This window comes from Dromaius novaehollandiae, chromosome 25 (genome assembly GCF_036370855.1).
Source record: "Dromaius novaehollandiae isolate bDroNov1 chromosome 25, bDroNov1.hap1, whole genome shotgun sequence".
NCBI classification, from domain to species: domain Eukaryota; kingdom Metazoa; phylum Chordata; class Aves; order Casuariiformes; family Dromaiidae; genus Dromaius; species Dromaius novaehollandiae.
In genome coordinates, this window is record NC_088122.1 from 5,092,086 (window position 1) to 5,103,390 (window position 11,305).

Here is an 11,305-nt window from a genome sequence, read left to right on the forward strand (position 1 = left end):
CAAGGGACAAGGAGCCAGGAGCCAGACACAGGAACACAGCCAGCAGGGCAGGAGCCCGGTCAGCCAGGGCTCCCTCTTGCAGCCCCCAAGCAGGACGGGCAGGGCAGACCCGGGGATGGCAGCCAGGGTCAGCCCAGACCACCAAGCAAGTCCGCGGTGACGAGGCAGGTCCAAGGCCAAACCAGAAAGTCAACCCAGAGGTCAGGGTCAGGTCCGACAACCCTAACCAGGGTCCGACACAGCCAGCAATCACCAGGCAGGACCACAGGGACCAGACAGATCCAAGGTCAAGCCAAGAAGCCAGTCCCACAGGTCAGAGCCTGCATCAACACCATCCACAGCTGTGACCAAGCCAGAGACAAGCTAGACATCTGCAACACAGCTCAGGCAGGGACTGGGCTTAAATAAAGCTGCTGGGCCCATGGGAGGGAGTGTGGGTAGAGGCCCCAGGTGAGGCTGGTCAGGGCCATTAAGGCCCATTAGTGCACTCAGGGCCCTAACCCATTGCTTACAGCATCTTCTGACTTTGCTCCTTGCTCCAGGACATTAATATTACAGCTGAGGCCAACAGAGACGTGGACCATGATGTTTGCTTGGTCTTACTGTTTCCGAACCAGCAAAAGTTGAGACCGTGTTAATCAAAGGCTCTAAATCTGCACTGCTCTGAGCCTCACCAAAATGCACTGGAAGACTTTGTTTTCGTCTGTGGTTCCCCTCAGAGGTGACCTTTTGTGCTCAGGGTCAGGCCTGAAGTTGAATATCCAACGTGTCCCTGATACGCTTAGCATTTCTGAGCCCCATTGTACTGAATAATGATTGCTATTACCGCCCCTGCTCACGTTGCTCTTGGGCTCCAAATGACCAGTGTTCCCAGGTGATGCCAGGCAAAAGTGTGGCTAATTAAGCACCTGCAGCTGGCAGGATGCGATGGCCAGCTGGGCTGCTGGAAAGCAGGCATTCACATCAGAGCCCACAAAGCCAGGGCAAAAGGAAAGAAGGACCGATTCAAAGCACTGGAAGAATATATCCAGGAAGGTGTAAGCAGCGAGCTCGGTTCCAAGAAAACTCTCTACAAATCTCACTCGTCGCCTAGATAATGAAAAATAAAAATTACACTTTGGGTGCGTGGGAACAAGCATTAATCTGCTGCCAGGGCGCCCTGCCAGCCCGAGGCCAGCTAAAGGTGACTGGCAAACACCGAGCTGCAAACCACCCTCTGGCACCCTCCCCGGAGCATCCCAGCTGTGCCGAGTTTCCCGTGGGAAAAAAGGACCGACAACGGTCGAGGGCACAGGACAGAAGCCAACCTTCTAGAGATCGCTCTGCCAACGCCTTCTGGACTACCTGTGCCTCTTCCCCGTCCTCTGCCCTCCTCTGTGCTTCATGCACTGGTGGTGCTGAGCCCGCAGCACCGTGTCCTGGTCCCCTGCTGCCGGGCTTCCACCTGGCTTTGCTCTAAACTCCACTCAGATCCTCCCACCACCGTCCTCAGGCAAATGCTCCCCTGCTCTGATTGCTGACCCATGTCTCATCTAGACCGTCCATTTATTAGGACACCGGCAGCCTCTCTAACTAGATGCAAAGGCCTGGGATGAACTGGCAGGTCCATCTAGCACAGAAGGGAACATCCCGTCCCACTGATTCCCGACAAATCAGTAACACGGTGCTGCTTAGCGATAGTGAGACAACTGTGCTTTACAATGGAGAAAAGCGTGGTTTTCTCCCTCAGAAATGTCCTTCTAGCTTAGTGGTGGTTTAAGCACGCTGGCCTGAACGAATGCTTTGCCACGAGGCCACGCGTCGAGCCGAGCAGAGTCCCAGCTGACAGGCAGTAACCCCAGAGGACACGTCATTGCTTTCCATCACCGGCTCTGAGCAACTGCGGTGCCAGCCCAGGTGGGCACATTTCGTGCCACGTTCGAGCACCTCGTTCCCGGGCAGCCGAAGCCAGATCCTGGACACCAGGAGCTGAACACAAATCAACCGGTCTTAAATCAGAATAGGCGCAGAACCACGAGCGTTTGCATTGGCTTGGTGAAACACGCTTAGATTTATATCATGGGTTGAACTGATCTCGTACTCTATTAGACAGGGTCATAGTGTACATTTCTGTTCCATTTTGGCTTTGAAACCTCTGGATAAATGTTCAGGTGTTGCTCTGTTCAGTAAAACATTCAAAAGCAGTTCTGCTCTCTGCGTGCATCAGCACCGCAACGGCCAACTTCTGCGAGCAGAAGAGGAGTTTCTCCGAGCTTTCCTTCCCCTCCTGCTCTCTACCAAGCGAGCAGAGCTCCAGCAGAGCCTTCGAAAAAGAGCGAGACAACCGTCACTGGGTCATTTGGGGTCAACCCCAAATGTTTCATTATAGCTGTCCTCCAACAGGCTTGCCCTCAAAATGTTGTGTTTCGATTTAACCATATCCCTTTTGATAAACACAAACAATCAAATGGAAGTAAACACTGCAATCAAATATAATGCCAACCAGGCAGCAATCTCAAATTGCAATATTTGGGCAATTCCAGAAGGGAGCGTTCCAGCCTGAGCCAGTGGAAATGAAGTGTTATAAACTACTTGACACCGTGTCTCTTTCTTATTATCTTTTTTAGAGAAAACTATTTGGGGTTTTTTTGAATCAACTTTCTGAATAAATTGTCTAAAATTCCGTATTTTGGCAAACTTTTCATTCGAGGTGAAAACTGCCCAAAAGAAATGCATGGAGACAGCATCTCTCCTCTGCCCAGACATCCAGTTTCGCGAAACCAGTAAGGACCTAATAGCCCTGGGGTAACTTTATATTTATTATCTATCACAAGTGGCTGGTTGGCGCATTCAGTTGGCTTAAAGACCACCAAGGGCATCTCTGTGAATCAAGAAGAGCCTCCCCCCAAATAAACGTAGACTTTATACAATAAGGAAACTTTCTGCCTTCCCTGCGGCACCGCCAGCCCCGCAATCGCCCTGCCGTGGCCTCCTCCTTCGCCCGGTGCCTCCTGCCAAGGACGCGAGTAGCTGACGGGATGCTGGAGATGCCGGAGACACCGGCAGCGCGGGTGCAAGCAAGAGCAAGACTCATGCAGGCCCAAGGTGGAAAGTTTTCGCCACGCTGGAGCCCTGATGGCCAAAAACTAGACAATCGGCTGTAAATCCAAGCTGTACCAGGCAAGATGGAGGGATGCCGTGGAAGGAGTGTATCGAAAATAAAAAGAAAGGGAAAAAAATCGCTGCAAGCAGATCCTGGGTGCAGGAGGGCGATACACAGCAGAGGAGGGTCCTGGTGCTCATCTAACCCGGCTCGTGACCTGGCTCGTTGCTGGAGGGAAAGGCGGGTGGACGATGCTCGCCCTGACTCGTGTTGGGCCCCGGCGGTGGCCACCTCGGTCACCCCGCTGTGATGGTGCCCTCCCAGCCTCCGGAGCCACATCCCTGCTGCCAAATCCCTTGGGTTTTTCTGAACACACCACCCCCATCTCCTACTTGGGCAGGTTTTGTCCTCCTCGAGGGTGCCAGGGCGGCTCCCGCGCGTGCTGCCAGGACACACGGTCGAGATGCTCGTTTCACCCCGTCCGACCTTCCTCATTCCGCCCGTCACCTCCCGCCCCGGGCGGCCGCGAAGGCCGGGAGATGCCAGCTCGGGGAGCGCGCTGGCCCGAGGAGCTGTAGCCAAGGAAGGGAGCGAGCGGCGTTGCCTCCTCTCCCGCGGGGCCTCCCTCTCCGGCCCCTCCGGGTCTCCGAGGAGAAAACTGCCGGGCGGCGTGCCGGGGGGGTGAGTTTTCGCCGGCTCTGTTGTTTCTACCAGCTCAACAGATCCCAGGCAGGACAATTTGGCGGCTCCCATCGCACCGGGCACGAGTGCAGACCTTAACCACGATTTGATTTTATTTAAACTGCATCCACCTGCTTTGTGGACGTCTTGATTTGTGAACAAGGCTCTGCAGAGCAAGGCTACCTTGTCCAGCCAAAGCCTCCCTGTCTCTGAACACAGCTGTCCCCACTCAGCTTGAGTACAGCCTAGCTAAGACCAGCCAGCGGTTCAAGCACACTCGCCTCCCCGTTGTCCCCATGAGGACGCACACGTGTGGCCAGGTTTCTCCCACGCACGAGAAGGCCCGTGGGGAGGTGATGGTTAAAGCCACACCATGAGAAACATCCCCGCGACATTGCCATCGGGTGCCCTGATGCACCAGCCCGCAGCCCGCGAGCCGGTGCCAGGGCCGGGCTGGCAGACGGGAGCGGGGCGATGAGCAGACAGACGGATGTGTATGACAGCAGCCAGCTCATGCTTCCTCTGTGCATCAGGTCGGATGGAAACACCCCCACACACACACCAACTGGCCTACATCAGAGTTCATTAAGCCTCCCTGGGGGTTTTCCCAGCCAAACGGCCATGCCCCGGCCATGAATTTCCCTCCGCTGCTCGGCACGCTGCCTGCCCTCTCTCTTTTCCCACCTGGCTCCCCTGAGCTGCTGCTTTGATCCGACTCTGTGCGGAAAACCAGCTCCCCCCTTCCTCAGCACCGTCCCTGTCTCCGGCAGGAGAGGAGCCGAAACGCTCCCCTGCGCCGGGCAGCCGGACCGAGCACCGAGGTGTCGCTGGAGATGACACAGGGCGGCTGCCCCAGCCTCCCCGCTGCTCCCCGCGGTCTTGTTAGCCGGATGGCAGCGAGGGACGCGGCTCCCCGGAGAGCCACGAGCCACTCGCTAGCAACCGGGCCCCCTCCTTACCCAGCGTTCGGGTGCGTCCGGGTCCCGGGCCAGGGCTGGGGCCATCCCACGGGTGCCCCAAAGCGACCGGGAAAGAGATGGAGGAGCAGGAGGGAGGAAGGCAGCTGTTGGCACCTGCTGCTTTTAAACACGAGAGGGAGAGAGAGAGAAAGAGAGCGGGAGGAGGGAGGAAGCGGTGCCACGCTCCTCCCTGCATCCCTGTACCTGCCTGGATCGCCCGTCCTCAGCCCCGCGAAGGGCCCCGGGCTGGGCGTCGTGGAGCTCCTCCCGGCGCAGCAGCTGCGGGGACCGATGGCACCCGTCCTGCTCCACACGGGGGGACCGATGACACCCGTCCTGCTCCACGCAGGGACGGTGGGGACGGCCCATGCCACACCTCCAGCCCCGGCCTCCGCAGGGACCTGCCTGTTGTTCCTGCCTCCCATCCCCGCAGCCGGCTGCCAGGCGGGGAGACACTCCCGGCCCGCTGCCGGGGGACCCTCGCTCCTGTGCCAGCCCTCCGGATGCCCCCGGTCTCTCCCGCCTCCCGCAGAACTTGGCACGGGTCAAAAACTGCGGCGATTTGTTGTCTCTGCCCAGCCCAGGTGTGACGATTTGCTGTGGACCGAGCCGTCCCCAGGCCGTGGGCTGCCGACGGGGGTCAGGGTGGGCTCGGGGGGAGCCCGGCGGGTGTAACGGAGCTGGACCAGGCATCCCGCGGTCCCCAGTCGCTCTTGGAGGTTATCTTCAGGCAGCTTTAGGCAGCGCTGGGCACTTGCAGGCACTGGGCAGCGCAGCCTCCCACAGGGCTGTGGTGAGGCTTACTGGTTGCACTGGGAAGCACCTCCATCTCCCCAAGCCCCCAGGGTTTGGGACCAGCTAAGAGAGGCTGAATTCATGCCTTGAAAACCAAGGACGGTGGGAGCAGGGGCCAAACATGTCCCCGTCAAGTGAGAGGAGATCAACAGGGCAAATAAACTGATGCGTAAGTTTAATCCGAGTTCCTCAGAAGAGGAAAAAGGATAAAAATCCTCTCTCTGACAGCCAAGAGCATAAATGGGGCAGATCGGTGGCACCTCTGTCAAGATGACCATGCAGCCTTCATCCAGCCGGTACCTGGTTCCCTCACAGTCAAAAGATGTTGCCTTCACATCACCCTTTTGCTTTACAGCTGGGAAACTGGGAACTCCTCCCTGCAGCTGGGAAGCGGCTTCAGCTTCATCACGGGCTGCCAGACCCAGCCCAGGACAGCAGCCACTTGTCCCGGCTCCTTCGTTAGCAATGGGACCTAACGAGGTAGATCAAAGCCAGCCTGGTGTTTGCAAGCGCTCCGATCACCTCTTCTGCCCTGTGCCCGTAACTGAAGACACTTCTCCAAGGTCACGTACGTTGTCAAAGCCGTATCATGGAATCGAATCGCGTTTTCCAGCACGCCAGCAAAAATGTCCCACCGTAGTGGTCCTGAGTTAGTTGTCATTAGATTAATTGCTCGCTGCAATTAACCACAGAAAACCTGAGGCAATTAACCAAGTGCTAGGCAGACAGTCCATAAAGCATTTACTGCGTGGTCATGAATAACTAGTTTGAGGTCCATAAACAACCCGGCCGCACCGCGGAGCCGTGTCCTCTGCAGCCTGCCCAGCGCTGCAGAACCTAAACCCCTGCGGATTCACAGGGTTGCTCCTCACCGCCTCGCTCTCGGAGGGGGCAACCTCCCCGAAAGCGGCACCGAGTAACGGTCCGAAGGGGATCACCCCGTGAGATGAGCCACATTAACGAGGCATCGTGATCCCTCGCCCAACGGACTGATTCGGTGAAGGTTCGGAGGGTTTGGGGAGGGCTCGGGGCGCCCCGTGGGGCTGCACCGGCGATGCAGAAAGCGGCTCGGGAGCAGGTAGGGCGAGACGGCAGGAAACCCGCCGCGACACACGTCAGGCGAAGGCGTCGCGGCCCGCGGGGCAGCCTCCATCCGTGAGTCACCTTTCCTAGGCGCTGCTTTCCGCCGTGAGGTTATTAATCAAAGCAGCTCTGCCCAGGTACACCCAGGCCACCTCCCCGGCCCGGGCTGCCGGAGAGATTCCTGCCTTTCCGCCTGCTGCCTGAGCTAAGGGCACCCGGGCGCGGGACAGGTCGACGGCTCGCGCAGCGCTTGGCAGCACCCCTGCCCCTGCCTGCAGCCTCGCGGCACCCGCGCCAGCTCCGCGGCAGGGTTTCCTTTAAATACACCTGGGGACCGGCATCGCTCCGCTTTCGCTCGGGCCGAAGCTGCTCGCTGCTCTGCGGGGCCGAAAGTCGCGGCGATTCTCCCCCGTGAGACCCCGCAGGCACCGCGGCCGCAGCCGACGAGGGGCAGCAGGCACAGGGTGCAGGAAGGGGGAATCCAGCTAGATTTTAAGAAAAAATATTCCCAATCGGAGTGGGCTGATGCTGGAGCAGGGCCTGGAGAGGGGGTATCTCCATCCTCGGAGGGGTTCAGACCTCCACCGGACGAAGCCTGGACCAGGCACCCCCAGAGGTCCCTGCCAACCTGCAGCGCTGTGGCTTTGCTGAAGGACAGGAGCTGATGCGTCTGTCCCTGTGCTCGCAGAGGGAGAGTTTGGGAGTCCTAAAGAGCTGCCGTGAACGTTAAACCCACCAAACTCCCAAAATACAGGAAGAGTTTCTGCCCCCCAGCACCTCCCCAGCTCCCAGAGCCCATCGGCTGCCTTTGGTGCCCACTTTCAGCCCAGATCTCCTAAACCACCGCAGCGATTCCCGAGGCGCCCGTGCGGATGACGCCTGAAACAGCCTCAGAAAGACAAAATCCAGTGTTTTGGCCCTCCGGCTCAATCTGCCACTCGCTGCCCTGTCCCTGCCCGCTCTCGCGTTGCCCCTAGCTGGAAACCGCAGTGGGGAACCGGCCCATTTACACCATCCACCGTGCCGCGAGTCTCCACTCCACGTTCACCCAAGAGCAGATAAAATCAAGCTTCCTCCCGCACCTCCAAGCTTTCTAGTCTCAAAACACCCAAATCTGCATTTTCCCCGAGCAACCCACCGCGTCCTGGCCTCGCTTCGCAGCCGCTCGCCGCTTCCTGCAGCACCCGGCGGGATCCGGAGGACGGGAACGGCTTTGCACGGGGCGCCCCACGTGCCGCCCCGCGCCCCGGCTTTCGGCCCCCGCGGGGAAGAGCGGAGGGTGACTTTGGGCCGGCGCGGGCACCCGGGAGCAGATAACGCCGGAGGAGACCCGCGGAGGTCACCCTGGCAACCGCGGGCCTAGGACGATGGAGATGACAATTTTACCAATCAATCGCTCGCTGCAATTAGCCGAACCCCCCCGCAGTGCAATTCAGCGAGTGCTGGGAGGCCGGTGCACGGAGCAAAGCCGGGCAGGGGGATGCCGCTGCACCCAGGCACCGCTCGCCTCTGCCCCGAATGCCGCTAGCAACAGCGCCGGGGTGTCCCCAAGAGCCATGCTCCCAAATCTTGCACCCCCGAGCAGAGCACCGCAGCCCGTCGCCTTCCCCGCGGCACGGGCAGCCCGGGCGCACGGCACCAGGCTCCTGCCCCGGGCACCCATGGGCTCGCTCTGCCGTGGTGCCCGGGGACGAGGGACCAGCCCCGGCTCCCGGAGGGACAGGCACAAACCTCCACAGCCTCGGGGATAGCGTCTTTCGGCCGGGTCCGGCAAGGCCCGGGGTGTTGCAGCCGGCCGTGCGCGGCGAGAAGGGTTAAATCTTCCTGGCCTGCCGCTGACCTGGGCTGCTCTTTGCCCGTGGCTTTGCCAGCCAGAACGAGCAGCTCCAGGTGCCCCGTTCCAAACTGCTGAGCACCTACAAAGCCTCGTTTGTTAGGAGAAAATAATAATAATTAGAAAAGTTCCCCTGCGGGACAAGGGGTTCGTCCCTCTCCCAGCCGGGCCGTCCCCTCCCAGCCCGGGAGCAGAGCGACGCGCGTCCCCAGGCATCCCGGCGCCAAGCGGTCCTCGAGCACGGCCAGCAAAGGCCCAGCTCCAGCTAATGCATCTTCTCACCCCCAAACCTTGGTTCTGCTGTGCCCCCCCCCCCAGGAAAAGTGACCCCCCCCCCGGGCCGGCTCGGCGCTACGGGGAGGCGGCGATGCTGCGGGCTCTCGGCTGCTCGAGCCCTGCGTGCTGGCGGCCCCGGGGACCGGGTGGCCGGTGAGGGCACGCCGGGGCCCCCGCGCTGTCCCCAAGGTGGGTGGCAGTGCCACCCCGGTTTCCAGCCCCCCCCGACACCCCGCTCGCCAGCCTGGCTGGTTCCCGCTGGGGAGGTGGTTGGAGGGCGCAGGAGGAGCCCGGCATCAGCAGTGACACCCCTGCGTCACCCACCCTGTCCTGCTCCTGGCTTCAGACCAGGACCAGGGACCCCCACAGCCAGGCAGCCCCCCCCACCCCCCACCCCGTCCCGTGCACGGAGGGCTCTTTTGGGTGCTGGGGCCGAGGAGAGGCCGGTGGAGACCTGGGGACTCCAGGTCCCGAAGCCACAGGGGAGAGGCATGAAAATCCACTTTATTGCGCCGCAGGGAGTGGTTCCCCCCCCCCCCCCCAGCACCTCCTCGGCCACCCCAAACCCAAAACGCATCCCCCCCCGCCACCCATCCGGGCAGTTCACACATAGCGCCCTGGGTCCCCCCAGCCCCAGCGGGGGGGGCAAAGGTGTCCCTAAGCCAGGACACAGAGGGATCCGGCCCCCCCACCGGACTCCTCACCTCCTCCAGGGTCCTGCACGGCGGCCCGGACGCCTGGGTCCTCTCCCCGCACGCCTGCGAGCCCAGGGCTGCCGGAACCGGACCCCCAAACCTCCCTCCGGCCCAGGGGGCTATTTAAGAGCCAGCGGCCGGCACGGCCGGCTCCCCCCCACAGCGTCCCCCCCCCCCGGCGCCCAGGGAGCCGGCGGCCAACGGGGCCAGCGAGGCCGAAGGCCGGATTAGGGATTTGGGTTTTCTTCCTCTCCAAAGGGGTTTGAGAGCATTTCCCCGCCCGGGGGGGCCTTTATCCCCGTTCAGGCTGGGGATTAGGCTGAGCCGGGGCAGACGAACGCGGGCTCGGGGCCCCCGCACGCCGGGGCTGGTGCTGCCGTGCCTCAGTTTCCCCAGCCGGGAAACTCCCGCCTCGGCGTGCGCTGGGGTGACACAGGGACAGAGGAGATGCAGGAGCTTATTGTAAAGGCGAATGTCCCCCCGCTGCTCACCCGGGGCACAGGGAGCCCTAAACCCCCCCGGGATGCCGGCCGGGCTGCCCTGGGTCCCATCCAGCTCCGTGGCCCGGTGCTGAGGATGCGCTGGGGAAACCGAGGCACGGGCAGGGCTCAGCGCCGCGGCGGAGGATGGAGAGATGGAGCGAAAGGCCGGAGCGAGGCCGGGGGGGGGATGGAGGGAGCAGATGTGCCAGGGCTGCCGCACCGTCCCCATCGCCATCGATCGCGGCAGAAAGGGCCTCGCCGCACCGATGGCACCACGTAAAGAGCCGGAGTGACCCCTGGCGCGGGATCAATACGGTCCCCGTCATCCCTGCCGCGCTCCCGAAGGGTCCGGACAAAACGTGGTAAAAAGGGTTTTAAAGAGAGGGTCGATGATGCCGGCTCACCCCTGACCCGCGCCAGGCTGCGTGTGATGAGCTGCAGGGTCTCAGCTGCAGCCGCAGCTGCCGGCGCTCGGGAGGGGGGGGATTGCTTCAGGTAGGGTTTTCCCTGCCCCAGGTTTGCAAATCCCTGCCCGCTCCGGAAAGCAAACCTGCGCTGTGTCAGCCCCCCCCCGCGTGGCAGCAGATGACCTCCAAAACAGGGGACAGCAAGAGGAGGGACGAGGCCGGCGCGGGAAGGGATGGCGCTGGGAGAGGTTAATGCCGGAGCGCAGCTCTTCCGACAGCTTCGACGTCCATAAAGGTGGCTAAAAACACAGGTCGGCTGCGACTTTTATGGCACCCTAAGTAACCGCTGCCATCGCCAAGCCATAACCAGCACGTTAAATAAAACACATTGCCAGTGAGGTCATCTAATAGCCTATTATTTTTTATTTGAACTTTTTACCTTCACCTCTTCCGCGGCGCTGAGTCAGCACCTTCGCCTGCCACTTTAATTCCTGCCCCATTTGCGAGATTGATCCGGGCTCTCCTGGGGAGCGCGGCCGAGCGGAGGTGCGAGCCGGGACTCCTGGGCCCTCGCCCCAGCGCCGGGACAGAGCAGCGGGTGCTCAGCGCGGCAGCGAGAGGTGCAGGGAGCCGGCGCGATGCAGCCCCGTAGCTCGGGGCCGGCACGGAGCGAGGATGCTGCGGTCCCAAGGAGATGTCACCTCTTGGGTGAGCAAGTCTTGCTCCCCACGCGGGGCTCCCGGAGCAGGACAAACCCCTTTCGAAGGTCCCATTGGGGCACAGGCATGATGCAGAGCCCAAGGGAAGAGGTCGGTCCCCGTGGTCTCCCCGAGGGTGTTTACCCGCTTCCCAAGCCGCTTCGTGAGGACACGGAGGAAGCAGCGGTGCCAACGAGCCCAAGGGATGCACACGCAGAGCCGGGAGGGGAAGGGGGTGTTCGGTCCCTCCCGGCACCCCCGGCACCCCCCATCCCCGCTGCCAGCAGAGCAGAGCCAGACTCGGGAGCGTGCG